We start from the raw sequence: 15,000 nt of genomic DNA on the forward strand, positions 1-15,000 counted from the left end.
ATCTGCCATGAATTAGTCATGAAGAAAAGCTTAGATTCCTGATAACCATAAAAAAACTCTTCATTTAAAAAAACAAGAATAAAATGGAGTTACCAATGTAAATTTTATAGTGGGTGAGCATTTCAGGCCGACATTTTTATATCCTTCACATAATTTAAATTTCATGTTACTTTTTTTTTTTTATAAAGATATTTTTTCGTTTTAGGAACTCTGCTAAATAATGGTGACACTGGATCAGATCAGGACAAGACTTCAATTGCCGAAGAAGAATAGATCAGGTTAGTTTTTACTTGGAGAATAAATCTTTTATATTCTCTCTTATGCCCCAGTCACGCCTCTTTTAACGCGATATTCGTTTGAAGTAACATTGTGTTTTGCCTCATGTTCACTGTGTAGATGTTTAGTGGGTATTTGCGGTGATATTAGATTTTTGTTGTTGATTTAATACTTATGTTAGCTACGAATAATGATCTTATACAGTTCTGCAATTTTACATAATATTTTTCCGTGCAAACTAATCAGATATTTAGTTAGATACAGGAAATTCTATCTTTGATTTTTTTCTTGGAAATATGAAAGTATAAGTAATAGTATAATAATGTAATCCTTTCAAGTAACAGCACTGTTACAGCAGTTCAGTGGAATAAGCCGTTATGATGCCAGTTAAAACTGTTTTATTTCTAATTATGAATGGCTAACTACCTATATTACAAGCCTTTGTTGTGATTTTGCTTCTCACGTTTTGACTGTGTTCATACAAATTATAGACCTATCTTCAATTTAGGTGTTTTGTTCCCTCACAATTATGCAAATTTCATGGATAGTGTTTGTGGCTTATGCTTTATGTATTGGCCATATGCGTCTGTTTTATTCCAATTACACCACAACGGGGAAAGTGAATCCAAGATTTTAGGTTTTAGTTTTCGCGTAGGGTGTATCTGTCTATAATAGCGATTTGTATTATAGTCCGTGTTGGGCTACACTGTCGAATTATACCATTAAGGTAATGACATGTTCCCCAAGTTTCAGTTTGTCTTTCCCAAAGGCCTTGGAGCATGTGAGGCCTTTCGTACAATTTCCCGTGCTCTACAGAAATCGAAATCCTTTAATTGTTGTGGGGAAGTTCTATAAGTGGCCTTGATTTTAGTACCTTTAACCGTATTAATCATGAGACACTCTTTATCAAACTTAAACGGATGGGAGTAGGTGGATCTTTTCTTAACATCATTATTGATTTTTAAGTCATGGATTGCATCGTAGTAGTAGTAGTTGATAGGCACCATAGTGACTATAGAAAATGTAAAATCTGTTGTTCCTCAGGGTAATGTTCTTGGCCCATTACTTTTCATTCTATATACACGTATGTGGTTTGGCCAAGAAAACAATCTCGTTGCATATGCAAATGATACTACTCTGTATTAATTTCATCTCTTGAATGTAGGTCTGGGGTTGCTGAATCCTTTAATAGAGATCTATGTAAAATTAGTTAATGGTGCAAATTAAGGGGGGTGAAGTTGAACCCCAACATAACTCGAAGTATGATTTTTTTTTTTTTTTTTTTTAAGCAGGACGTCAGGACGGAAGCTCCTTAATATCCAGATGTTTACGTTGACAATGTTTCTCTTACCATGCTGTATACAATTAATTTAAAATTCTAGTTGTGATTCTTGATTGTAAATTTGCTTTTGAGAAGCACATTCATTCTTTCTTCAATTGCGCAAAAATTTGCATATTGAGAAAGTGTTTCAGATTTTTGGTGATAAAGTCTACTTTACTTATTTTGAGGGCTGCTTACTGGTCCAGCCACACATGGAAACCTTGTGCCCTACAGGACCTTCAAGATTTTTGTCGTATACATTCTTATGTATTTAAAAGTATCACAGTGTATTCCGTGTTGATTGTCAAATTCACATTATCGAAAAACCTGGAAAACGAGGAAGTCTTCATTTTCTTTTGAAATTTCATTACTTCAGATGTCTAGTGGGAGCTTGTTATATTTAAAGGGCCGAATATTTGAAAGTTCTAGTATCCATAGTAGATGTACATCTTGGCTCCAATAATTTGAATCATCTGTAACTATTCTCATGTTGACATGATTTCTTGGCTGCACGATGTGTAGCAATTTGGAAATCCGGTTCTGGTAACTTAAGGAGTCATTGCACATATCTTAAACTCTATTTTAGCTTAAACAGGCAGTCAATCAGTGTAATTCAATTCGTATAAGGGTAATTCTCTTCTTGGGGCGCGATACCTTTTATCAGTCTTGATCCTCTGTGTATTACGTTTTGCAATTTCATAAGTTGCACTTACAGTAGTCAGTCCTGGCAATAACACAAGTCTAGTCTTGGGAAATGTTTTAATTCTTTCATTCTACCCTGTATTGTTCTCCTGTCTGATCTTCAGCTCCTGCCTCTCGTGTTAATTTGTTGGATAGCAATGTGCGGTCTATTAAATTGTGGGGCCCAAGTCTTATTCCGAATCTGGTGTCTCCCTCTGAGCCTCACCCGAGTAGTTTAATTTCTAAGGGGCCTTCGAGCTACTAAGAACTTTGTAATAGCAGGCTCTTACTAGAATGGGTTTACCAACCTTGACGTTTGACATACCAATCGGGAAAAATTTTGGGTTTCCTTTTCTCAGTTCAAAAGTACTTTGACTAGTCTACAGAAGTCTGCATGTAGGGCCATTGGATCAGTACTATCTAGTAGGGTTTGTTTAACATACACTCTTCTACCTAGGGATTTTCTTTTCTCCAGACCATATTCCACCGTTACAGGATGATGTAGGACTACTGTGGAAGCATTTATATCGGAATATGCTCCTTGCCTATTCTTAAGAACTTGTTTCTCAGGTGATGAGGACAATAGTTGGGTGTGACAGACTACTCCTTCTTGATAGGTACCGTCGAAATTCCTTTGTAATCTCCATCCCCTTGATTGTGGTAGTTACTTCTGCATCTTATAACTTCTCTATCTTTTAACATTTTGTCTGGGGCAGTAGCCATGCTGAGAACATGCTGGAATAATAATTATGCGGAACATATTTCTTTTAAGCGGGACCTTCAAAGAAGAAGGTTATCCGTCCTTTCCTTATCAAGAGATAAGGGAGGTTATAGTCTTTTCTCCATTCCATGCTTACCTGGCAAAGGGGAATGACAATTACCTTTTTCTCTCCCTTCCATCAAGAGAGAGAAGTTCTCACCTCGCTCTCAAGTTCTGGGCTTCCTTTGTAATTGCACTAGGAGCTTTATAATTCAATTTGTGGTGCTGATCAGGAGGTTAGTTATCACCCCTTGCTTATCTCCATGACCTGGAAGACTGCATTTCCAGGATGGAATGTACCTTAGCCAATCTGTTTTGAGGGACTGTCCATCTTTACTATTGTAGAATCAAGTTTTGTATGTAGAGTTCAAACAAATTCCAAATTTTAAAGTTCTTTGCAATTTTTTCTGGCTATACAAAACCAAGTTCTTTAATCCAATATCTCGCTTCGGCCACTCCTCTTTAGTCCTATGGCCAAATCGAAGATTGAGGAGCAGTCGTCATTTTTCTTGAGAGTATTTGGCAACGGACCACCTCTTTTGTTTCAACCGATTCCAGCTTCCGCTGTTAAGGTATGCTATATTAAAGGACCGAGGTTTGTATACTTATATACTTCTTTAATCCTCTGGCACCCACGGGATGCATAGGGCTCAATGAATTCACGCCATGTGTCTCTTTTCTGAGCTATCCCTCAGAGTTCAACCCAATTCTCAGATCCAACCTCCCTCTGTATTGCCATCAGCCACGGTTATTTTGGTCTACCACGTCCTCTCCTGTCCAGTGGCTTCCAATTGGGTATATCCTGGACTAACTCGTCTTCACTTCTTAGAATATGCTCCATCCACCTCCATCTTGATGGCGTAACCATATCGTTAACATTGGGCAACCCTGCAACCTCGCAAATTACCGCATTTATTATATGCTGCAGCAATTTGATTCCCAAAAACTTTCTTGATGCTTTATTCTTAAAGGCAAGAAATTTTACATCAGTTGTAAGAGAGCTGTACCCTGATTGGTGTCCATGAGTTAATATCGATCTTACAAATGAAATGTAAATTTTGATTTTGCTGTGAGCCGATATTAGATTTGACCTTCAAACAGTTTTTAGCATTCCCATTGCTTGTTTTGGCCTCCCTATTTTCTCCTTGAATTCTGTAAGTAGTGATCCATTGCTGGTCATGATGGCTCTTAACTGTTTGAAAGAGTTTTAGTTGGGTAATATTACTCCTCCAGTAAAGCAGTTCGTCTGATCACCACTGTGAATATGCGTAACCTGTTTTTCTCCGCTTCAGTACTAACATATCAATAATTTCGTGCATTTCAGCCACTGTAGAGGTAATTAGAACTATATCATCTCTGCATTCAAGGTCTCACAATCTCTGGTTTCCTCTCCTTTGAAAGCCATTATTCATGTCTTGCATTACCTTGTTCACAACATTTAATCGCCATAATAAACACTAAAGGGGACAGTCTTCCACCTTGTAGTACTCCAATATAGACTTCAAATGCATCTGTGAGACTACCATCTGACAGATACAGATCCATTATGAAGTTTACAATCTTTCCCTATAATGCCTCGGAAACCTCTTTTTCAACATAATACGTGAAATGCTATTAAATGCTTCCTCAAAATCCACGAAGCATAAAACAAGAGAATATTTTAGTTTGTTACATACACTGTTGAGCAGTATGTGGCAGTATAAAATTTTATCGTCACATCATCTACGCTTTGTGAAACCTGCATGCGTTTTTCGAAGTATTCTATGTATTACAAGTTCTATTATACTCAATATTACCTTGCAAAAACTTTCATACATACTGGTGACAATGTGACCCCTTGCCAATTCCCACAGTCTCTCCAATCTCCCTTCTTGGGTACTTTAACAATAATCCTTTTCGTTTTCCATACAACAGGCGTCACTTCTATCGCCACACTCGATTGAATAATTCATTGATCATAATTACAGGCGCAATACCATTCAACTCTGGTGACTTACAGTAGTTTCTCAGTTGTTTAATTGCCATAAACGACCTGTGCTAATCTAATGCCACCTACATATTTAGAAAGATCATGTTCGGCCTCAAAGATTGTATAGCAAGGAAAAAGGAAAATTGTTTATATTATTTCATTAAATTAGAAAATCAGTCTGAAACCTCTACTTTCAAAATGTAATTGCTTAAACATATTGCCCCCTAAATTTTGGTATAAAAAGCAGGCAACCAAGAAGTCTCTTAGGAGGACGGACAGATGAAAGTGATTGTTTACTATTCTCTTTCAGCGTTTTTAGTTTTGAGAGAGAGAGAGAGAGAGAGAGAGAGAGAGAGAGAGAGAGAGAGAGGGGGGGGGGGAGGGCGGGGGTTTCTGTTACGCAAAATTTTTGGGTGTGGCATTGTTTCAGAGATAATGGGAGGATATCAAACGCTAATGTATATGGGGTCGTGGTTTAATGGTATGGATGATGTGAATTGCCAATGGGGTTCAATGGACGGACTTGTGAATTAAGGCAAAGCTTAACGTCTATGGTAATGATTGAGGGGCGAATAAAGCATCTGCTAATGGGGAGAGGGTTGACCAGCTATTGAAAATCTGTTTTTATCTTTTTTTTTATACAAATTTTTATTCGTTCAACAATTATCTCTTCCATTTCAAATGCTATTGTTACTTTTTATATAATTTTCATTGTCATTATCATCTTCACTATTATCACCATTTTACATTGATTTGATTATGATTATTATTGAATAGCTAGAGCTGGCTACTTTAGGTTACGTAAGTAATTCAAATGCTTCCCCTCTCGAACGGATCAAGTAAAATGACCATCTAATCTTGCATAGACAATATAATGACTAATGAACATAGAGAGCTCTATAAGATTAGGTATCTAAATCTATCTTCATCTACCGTACGTATACAGTGTATATATACACATAATCATAATTCGTATATGAATTTTTACCAGCACGCGCGTAGCAGACAAATACACACTTATATTTACGTACTTTATACGAAAGCAATCAAGTATATAACAAATTTTATGGATTCTAATATTCAACATGAATATATTTACAGCTGTACACCATTCTCTAAAAATATGAAATATTCATTAATTTTCAAAATCTAATTCCCTAAAGCCTAAACGGTTAGACTGCATAGGACCAACTAAAGCTGCAGTCTTATGAAATCGGCCAAACTAAAGTTCAATTTTTAAACATCTCTTCATGTTCAAGAATATTCGGGGAGATCAATGTGAAACTTAATTTTTATTTCAGAATCCTATGAATAATCCACAAATAACTCTCTTGTTGATCATGATAAGACTATGAAGAATAGCGACAATATTATAATGGCCTCGCAGAAATTCATCTATTAAAAGCCCTGTTAATTTCTAAGAGGCTTTAATTTACGCCTTTGTATCCTTATTTGAAAGGATTTTAATGACCCAGTTTTAAATTAGGTATTCCAAATTAAATGTAAGTTAATCATAAGTGTAACCTTTCGTTAATGGGAGAGTTACAAGGAGTTACAAGGATTTTGGATATCTCAAAAACTTTTTAGTCCATCCGCGGAGACTCCACTTGCTCTTTGGTAGAACGATTTATTTTAAGCGTTTAGAGAATTCATATGATCTTGTAAAACTTATTCTAAGAGAGAGAGAGAGAGGAGAGAGAGAGAGAGAGAGAGAGAGAGAGAGTTACAAGGATTTACAGGATTTTGGGTGTCTCGAAGACTTTTTAAACCATCTGCGGGGACTTCACTTGCTCTTTGGTAGAGCGATTTATCCTAAGCCTTTAGAGAGTTCCTAAGATCTTGTCTAACTTATTCTTGAAAGAGAGAGAGAGAGAGAGAGAGAGGAGAGAGAGAGAGAGAGAGAGGAAATAACGATTCCGATATATGATTGACAAATTATTTGACAAAATCTCTGGTTAAAATGCTATTCAGCACGAGAGGCGCAAAATTTTCATGCAGACATTTATATTAAAATGCAATGTAGCTCGTTTCGAGGTAAAAAAAGATATTCTAAGATTTAATTTTCCATAAAAAAAAATCTTTTTAGTTTTGAAACGGGTTTGACTGGCATACGGAAGATACATAATGATAATGGTAATGAATTAAGTATTTCATACATATATGAGAGAGAGAGAGAGAGAGAGAGAGAGAGAGAGAGAGAGAGAGAGAAGCAAGTCCATAAATGAGAGGTCATAAAGAATAATGATAAAGAGGGAAGATGTATCAACATAACGAGGAAGATAATGCCTTGGATCAATGCCAAATACCGCACAAAGGACCAATGCAAATGACACTCACTTTATCTGACCAGTTTTTTTTTTTCTTTTTTTGCAACAAGGGCAAATGGGAAGGTCTACTCTAGCTGGATGAAATGACACCAATTCCATTTAATCATGACATCATCATCATCATCCTCATCTCCGCCTACGCCTATTGACGCAAAGGGCCTCGGTTAGATTTCCCGTCTTTTCATTCAATACTTCTGTATTCATCATCTCCTACTTCGCGCTTCATAGTCCTTAGCCATATAGGCCTGGGCCTTCTAACTCTTCTAGTACCTTGTGGAGCCTAGCTGAACGTTTGGTGAATTAATCTCTCTTTGGGGGGTGCAAAGAGCCCAAACCATCTCCATCTACACCTCATCATGATCACATCCACATATGGCACTCGAATAATTTCTCTTATAGGTTCATTTCTAATCCTGTCCTGCAACTAAAACCCAATATCCTTCTGGGGGCTTTGTTCTCAAATCTACTAAATCTGTTGGAGATTGTTTCATTGTCATACTATGAGAAGGAATATTCTTTGAATAATCTGTGTTAACGACAATTTTTTAAAAATAATACTGGCATTGCTTTCAAAGTTATATGTAATGGTAGAGAATAAAAATCATCACTGCATAAATTGCTTTGAAACTGGATGCTATAAGCCAAGGGCTCAGACAGAATAAAACAACCCAGTGAAGAAAGGAAAAAAGGGAAATACATAAACATGAGAATTAATAAATGATTGTTATAAAATATCTTAAGATCAGTAACAACGTTAAAATAAATCTGTCATGATAAACCACGAAGAGAGACTTATGTCAGCCTGTTCATACAATACCATTCGCTGCAAGTTTTCAACTGATGAAGTTCCACTGATTCGCCTGCCAGGTTAGGAACATCACTCCACAATCACACAGCTGGAATAAAACATCTAGAATACTGTGCAGTATTGAGCATATGTACATGATGGTGCAATGTGAGATGATCTGAATGTAAAGGATGGTCAGAATTTCGAAAATGCTTATGTAACATACAGTACATAAAGAACTAATTAACTATATCTGCATCAGGAATAAGAAATTTAGTAGACCACAAGTTCTTGTCAAACAAATTAAGATGAGATTCATCAGGAGAGCATTACTCGAAACAAGGCAAAGTGAAAGAATCAAAAGTCTTCTCAGAATAGATTGGTCGCCGAAAATCTTGAGACTCTCAACAAGCCAATTTTTGTGCAATTGAAGAAACAGACAGAAAGGGTTTCTCAAAAGTAAATTTCCTATCGAGAATCGTACCTAAAATTTAGGTAAAGAAACATCCTCAATGAAAAGATCAGGATGTTGAGGAGCCACTGTCCAACTATTTTCAATCATACTTTGAGCTTTATTAGGATTCAACTTCATGCCCCATAATTTGCACTGTGCACCAATTTTCGCCAGATCTCTGTTAGGAGATTCAGTAATTGCAAATAAACATGCAGGAGATGGGATTGCTGCAAAGAGAGTAGCATCATCTGCATATGCAACAATTGTTTTCTAGGCCAAACCGCTTGTGTGTGTATATTAAAGAAAAGTCATGGGCCATGAACACTACCCTGAGGAACACCAGATATTACATTCCTATACTCACTATGGTGCCCATCAGCAACAACTCTTTACATTCTATTACTTAAAAATTCAATAATGATTCTAAGAAAAGACCTGCCTACTCCCAACTGTTTGAGTTTGAAAACAAGGGCCTCACGATTAACATGGTCAGAGACAGCACTGAAAAATCAAGAGATTTCTGTACATCATTGGAGATTGTACGAACGGCATCACTTGGTCAATAGCCTGTGCAAAATCCCAATTGCAAAAGACATTCAAAAACTTTAGATATATGAGAGTTATGGAAATTGGGTGGTAATCAGCACCACTAGAGCTATCACAAACACATTCACCTAATGGAGTAACATTACCAATTCTCCAACAAGTGGTAAAAGATCTTCTAATTGCTAATTTACAGAAAATAAGACTACTTATGAGCCAAGAAATTAGCAGTCTTTATGAAAAAAAGCATAGGAAAAATACCTTTTGAATTTGCACCTCCATAAACATCACGGTTCATCAAGATTGTTTTAATTTCTGAATACCGAAAAGCTAAATTAGTTAGTTTAGCCTCAGGAAAACTTATTGTCAAACCTCAACCAAGAGAATTGTCTTTTTTTTTTGACAGTGCGTGACAAAGTCATGTGGTTTAAGTAAAGTAATATATATATATATATATATACATATACATATACATATACATATATATATATATATATATGTTTGTGTGTGTGTATATATAATTATGTATGTGTATATATATGATTATATGTTTATATATTTATATTATATATATAATTTATATATATATATACATATATATATATATAGATATATATATATATATATATATATCTATAGATATATATATATATATATATATAGATATATATATATATATATATATACATATATATACATACATACATATATATATATATATATACATATATATATATATATATACACACACTTGATGATGATATTTATACATTATCATCAACATATCATCATCATCATAATCATCAGCCATTGCTAGTCCATAACCGAAGGATAAAGGTCTTAGGCATGTCCTTCCACTCATTTGTTTATGGTTTTTCTACGCCACAAATTTTCTTAGTTTGTCATTCCATCGTCTCCTCGTCCTTTACCTGCTTCGTTTACAATGTAAAGGAGACCATTCTGTTATTATTTTTGTCTATCTATTATCTGTCTTGCTCACGTCCATTTCTTTTTCTTACATGGTACAATATACTCTACTTTAGTTAGCTCTCATGTACTTGTGTCTGTGTGTTTGTATACAGTATATATATATATATATATATATAGTGTATCTATTATATAAATACATATATATGTATTATATATGTATTATATATAAATACACACACACTATATATATATATATATATATATATATAATAATCTTATGAATATATAAGATTATAAACATACATTTTCAGTGGGTCGAGGGACAGTGCTCCTCAATACCCAGATCTTTGCATTATAATTGTTTCTTAATCTATATAAAATCATTTAAAATTCTAGGTTTGATTCTTGATTGCAAATTTACTTCTGTGGTATATGTATTCTTTTTTCCAATTGCACAGAAACATTGGATTATTGAGTCGTAAGAATTTTGGTGATCAATATATTCTGAAGAAATGTGTTAATTCTTTCATTCTGCCTTGTTTTTAATATTGTTCTCCTGGCTGGCCTTCAGCTGCTGACTCTCATCTTGCGGTGTATTAAATTTCTTATTCTTGATGTAGATATTAATTTTTGGCATAGACGTTCAGTTAGTTCTTGATTCATGTTGCATAAGATTTTTCATAATTCAGGACATTCTTTGTATTTTACCAGACTGTACCATACTGTACGGAGTACTATAGTTTGCAGTTAATTTCAACACTCTTGCCTTCAACGTCATAAGGTTTAGCATTCCACGGTATTCTAGTTTTATTCCACCTGTGATCAGATTGTGGAATGATGTTCCTAATCTGGCAGTTAAATCGGTGAAACTTCAGAAGCTCAAACTTGCAGCGAATGCCTCTCTTTTTTTTTTTATCTATTTTAACGGTGGTACTGATCTTAAGGTATTCTATATTTTTAATGATTACTTTTCATATATAATTAGTTTAAATTTTATTTAGTTTCATCATTGGACCATTTTCCTTGTGGTAGCCCTTGGGCTTATAGCATCCTGTTTTTCCAACGAGTTATAGCTTGGTTAATAATAATAATAATAATAATAATAATAATAATAATAATGATAACAATGATAATAATAATGATAATTATATTATCATTATCAGTCATTGTCATTTTTATTATTATTATTTAGTCTGTGTGCTTAGTGTTGCCTATGCCTTAAAACATGGTAATTGAAGTGGTTGAAAAAAAGTCTTTGTAGAATTCTACTAATGAAAGCGTTGACTGAAGAACAAAATAAGGAACTAATTTTTTTAAAACCTTGGCTTGGGCTATATCCTCTCTTCATTAGCCTCTATTCCCACTTTCATCCATATTGCTGTTAACCTTTTTTATCTTTTACTACTGAGCTTTTCCTCAGTTGCACATAAGTGCTGAAAGGCCTTACAAGTCACATCGCTTGTTCGTAAGACCCAAATTCTTAAAATCAATCTTTAATCAGAGCTCCTCCTTCATTTGTTTGTCCTTTTTTTTTTTTCCATGCATGTCCCTGTTGGAACCTTTGGCCTTGCAGCATCGTGGTTTTCCAACTATGGTTATAGCCTAGCTTGTAATAATAAAAATAATAATTAATAATATTAATAATAATAATAATAATAGTGATGATGATGATAATAATAATAATAATAATAATAGTGATGATGATAATAATAATAATAATAATAATAATAGTGATAATGATAATAATAATAATAATAATAATGATAGTAATAATGATAATAATGATAATAATAATTATAATGATAATAATTATGATTATAATTATAATAATAATTATAATAATAATTATGATTATAATTATAATTATAATTGATTATAATAATAATAAAAAATAAAATAATAATAATAATAATAATAATAATAATAATAATGACAGTGACAATGATATCCATTTTTCCTTCATATACGAGAATTCTTTGTGGTGGATGTTTATCACAAGAAATTTTGATAATTTCAACCTACATTCACAAGACTGCATAACAGCAGAAAGAAACAACAATAACGATACTGACGAGCGAGGTAAAAAGGTTATAGCAAAACAGGTGGTTATAACCGAACGATTGTTCGATTTCAGCATGAATGCCCTATAAAGTTTTAAGTCCCCTTTATTATAAATTACATGTCTGAAGTCCTTATCTAACTACATTTATATAGATCCAATAGGTATATGGTATTGATGTTGAAATTATACAAAACACTATGGTTTTAAGAACCCTCTTTGATCAATGCAGTGAAGCCATGGTATTTTACTTAACATACATTTAAAAAAAAAAAATAGGTATAGTTATTTTGCTGTCCATAACTTGTACCCTTGATGCCCTCGCCTTAAATTTCCAGTAGTTATCCATCAGCAAAAATGAACCTAAAATTAACGTGGCAGGGGTTCAAAATTGAACATTTACCAGCCTGTGAGTTAGTACTTTCAAAATTCATAACTGCCACATTGAACTTCTCTCTCTCTCTCTCTCTCTCTCTCTCTCTCTCTCTCTCATGAAAATTTTGATTAAACGAACAGTTTTCGGTACGAATTTCCTAAATGCGTGAAATCAGCCGGGGAAATTTCATTTCACTAACTTTTGGCTGCATACCGTAAACGTTTTCCCGGCCATAGCTTGAAAACGTTGATAGATTTCGATTCTAACTGGTATGGGGACCTTTTTGCTCTGGTTTTATCATCTCCAACAGTATGTTTTTTTTTCAGTTCCTGTTTATTTGTCAGATAAACTAGAACAATTCTTGAAATTTCTTGTGGACATGCATAAGACATAAAGGAGAACCCAGGGACATGATCTGGGTGGTCCCGTCCTAACTACTGGAATAAGTTATCATGCAATTACTGACGCTTAGGTGGCATCGGAAAACACGGCCACTCTCATCTAAAGCGGAGTTTACCCGGTCGAACGGTTCGTCGAGGTGATGTTCTAACATGTGAACAGGCTATTTGGTTGTCGAGCACGTTCGTCGAACGATTCGAAGACAGTCTGTTCTCGCCTGTCTTTTGTGGGCTGAGCTTGATTGTCCACAAACCTTAAGCATATGTGGCTGACTCCACCTTTTCGAACCTTTAGACAAGCAGGTTTGACAACTGGGCTCGACGAACCGTTCGGCCATGTAAATCCCGATTTAAATGAGAGAAAAACTACTGCAAATTGGCTAAATAAGTTTTATAAGTACCTTCAAATAATTGTTCATTCAGAATGGCCACATAATATTTTCGGGAATCTAAAAAATATCACTGATAGTTTGTCTTGCTATATGAGAATATCCTAGTAGAAGGCCAAAAATATCACTGATAGTTTATCTTGCTATATGAGAATATCCTAGTAGAAGGCCAAAAATATCACTGATAGTTTGTCTTGCTATATGAGAATATCCTAGTAGAAGGCCAAAAATATCACTGATAGTTTATCTTGCTATATGAGAATATCCTAGTAGAAGGCCAAAAATATCACTGATAGTTTATCTTGCTATATGAGAATATCCTAGTAGAAGGCCAAAAATATCACTGATAGTTTGTCTTGCTATATGAGAATATCCTAGTAGAAGGCCAAAAATATCACCGATAGTTTATCTTGCTATATGAGAATATCCTAGTAGAAGGCCAAAAATATCACCGATAGTTTATCTTGCTATATGAGAATATCCTAGTAGAAGGCCAAAAATATCAACGATAGTTTATCTTGCTATAAGAGAATATCCTAGTAGAAGGCCAAAAATATCACCGATAGTTTATCTTGCTATATGAGAATATCCTAGTAGAAGGCCAAAAATATCACCGATAGTTTATCTTGCTATATGAGAATATCCTAGTAGAAGGCCAAAAATATCACCGATAGTTTGTCTTGCTATATGAGAATATCCTAGTAGAAGGCCAAAAATATCACCGATAGTTTATCTTGCTATATGAGAATATCCTAGTAGAAGGCCAAAAATATCACAGATAGTTTGTCTTGCTATATGAGAATATCCTAGTAGAAGGCCAAAAATATCACCGATAGTTTATCTTGCTATATGAGAATATCCTAGTAGAAGGCCAAGGGATATATAATGATTGTAGCCCAAACATTATATATCAGGCTCCCACTAGACATCCGAAAGACTGAAAGCTTTCAAGAAGAAACTCGAGACTTCCTTGTTTTCTAAGGGTTTCAATAATGTGGATCTGACAATTACAGCGGAATGCGCTGTGTGATATTCTAAATACCTAAGAATATATATACGACAAATGAATCTTGTTAGTCCTTTCGTGCGTGAGGCATCACTGTGTAATAAGGCCAGGAAAACAGCTCTTAAAGTACTTCAATTATAATAATTCTGTTTTCTTCAAAACGCTCATACCACCTGCGTGATCCCTGCCAGGCTACATCCACAGTCCACTAAATAGGTTTTTTACCTTATAGGTGTGTGACCATCCTTTTCCATTTTGTGTTCTTTGACGCATGAAACAAAACATTATAAGGGAAGCTTGTAACTTACAATAGAAGCTCCATAATGTAATGGACGTCATTATGAATATTAACACAACACTATCAATTTGATTTAGGTAAAAAAAAAACTTTGAACAAAACTGTTTTTAGAAGCATTGTTTTTCAATGCTTTCTAGCTGTTTCTTTAAATTGGATCGAAATATGTAAAATTTCCCATTTCGTTCATTTGTTGTCAACATTCCTTCGCATCCTTATAACCGATCTAGTCCCTCGTCATATACCGAAGTATGACACGTTTAATCAATTCGCACAAGCTATCAATCATTCTTGCATTATCCCATCACAAGAGGATACCAATTATACGTATCTGCGACCTTGACCTGCCTTTAACCAAAGCCATCACCTGAACAGGGAGGAAATCATTAATTCGTAAGAATCATCTCCCTCTCAAACTCTCAATCAATC

The 15,000-nt window shown here is 34.5% G+C and overlaps 1 long non-coding RNA gene across 1 annotated transcript in view; it reads left to right on the forward strand.

Moving 5' to 3' along the window:
* The window catches only part of LOC137652171 (uncharacterized), a 104,500-nt gene that overhangs the window by 15,979 nt on the left and 73,521 nt on the right, over positions 1-15,000 (forward strand). The window contains exon 2 of the long non-coding RNA XR_011046208.1: positions 206-278. This is a non-coding gene — a long non-coding RNA (uncharacterized lncRNA). The remainder of the gene's footprint in view (positions 1-205; positions 279-15,000) is intronic.

This window comes from Palaemon carinicauda, chromosome 13, assembly GCF_036898095.1.
Source record: "Palaemon carinicauda isolate YSFRI2023 chromosome 13, ASM3689809v2, whole genome shotgun sequence".
Taxonomy (NCBI): Eukaryota; Metazoa; Arthropoda; class Malacostraca; order Decapoda; family Palaemonidae; genus Palaemon; species Palaemon carinicauda.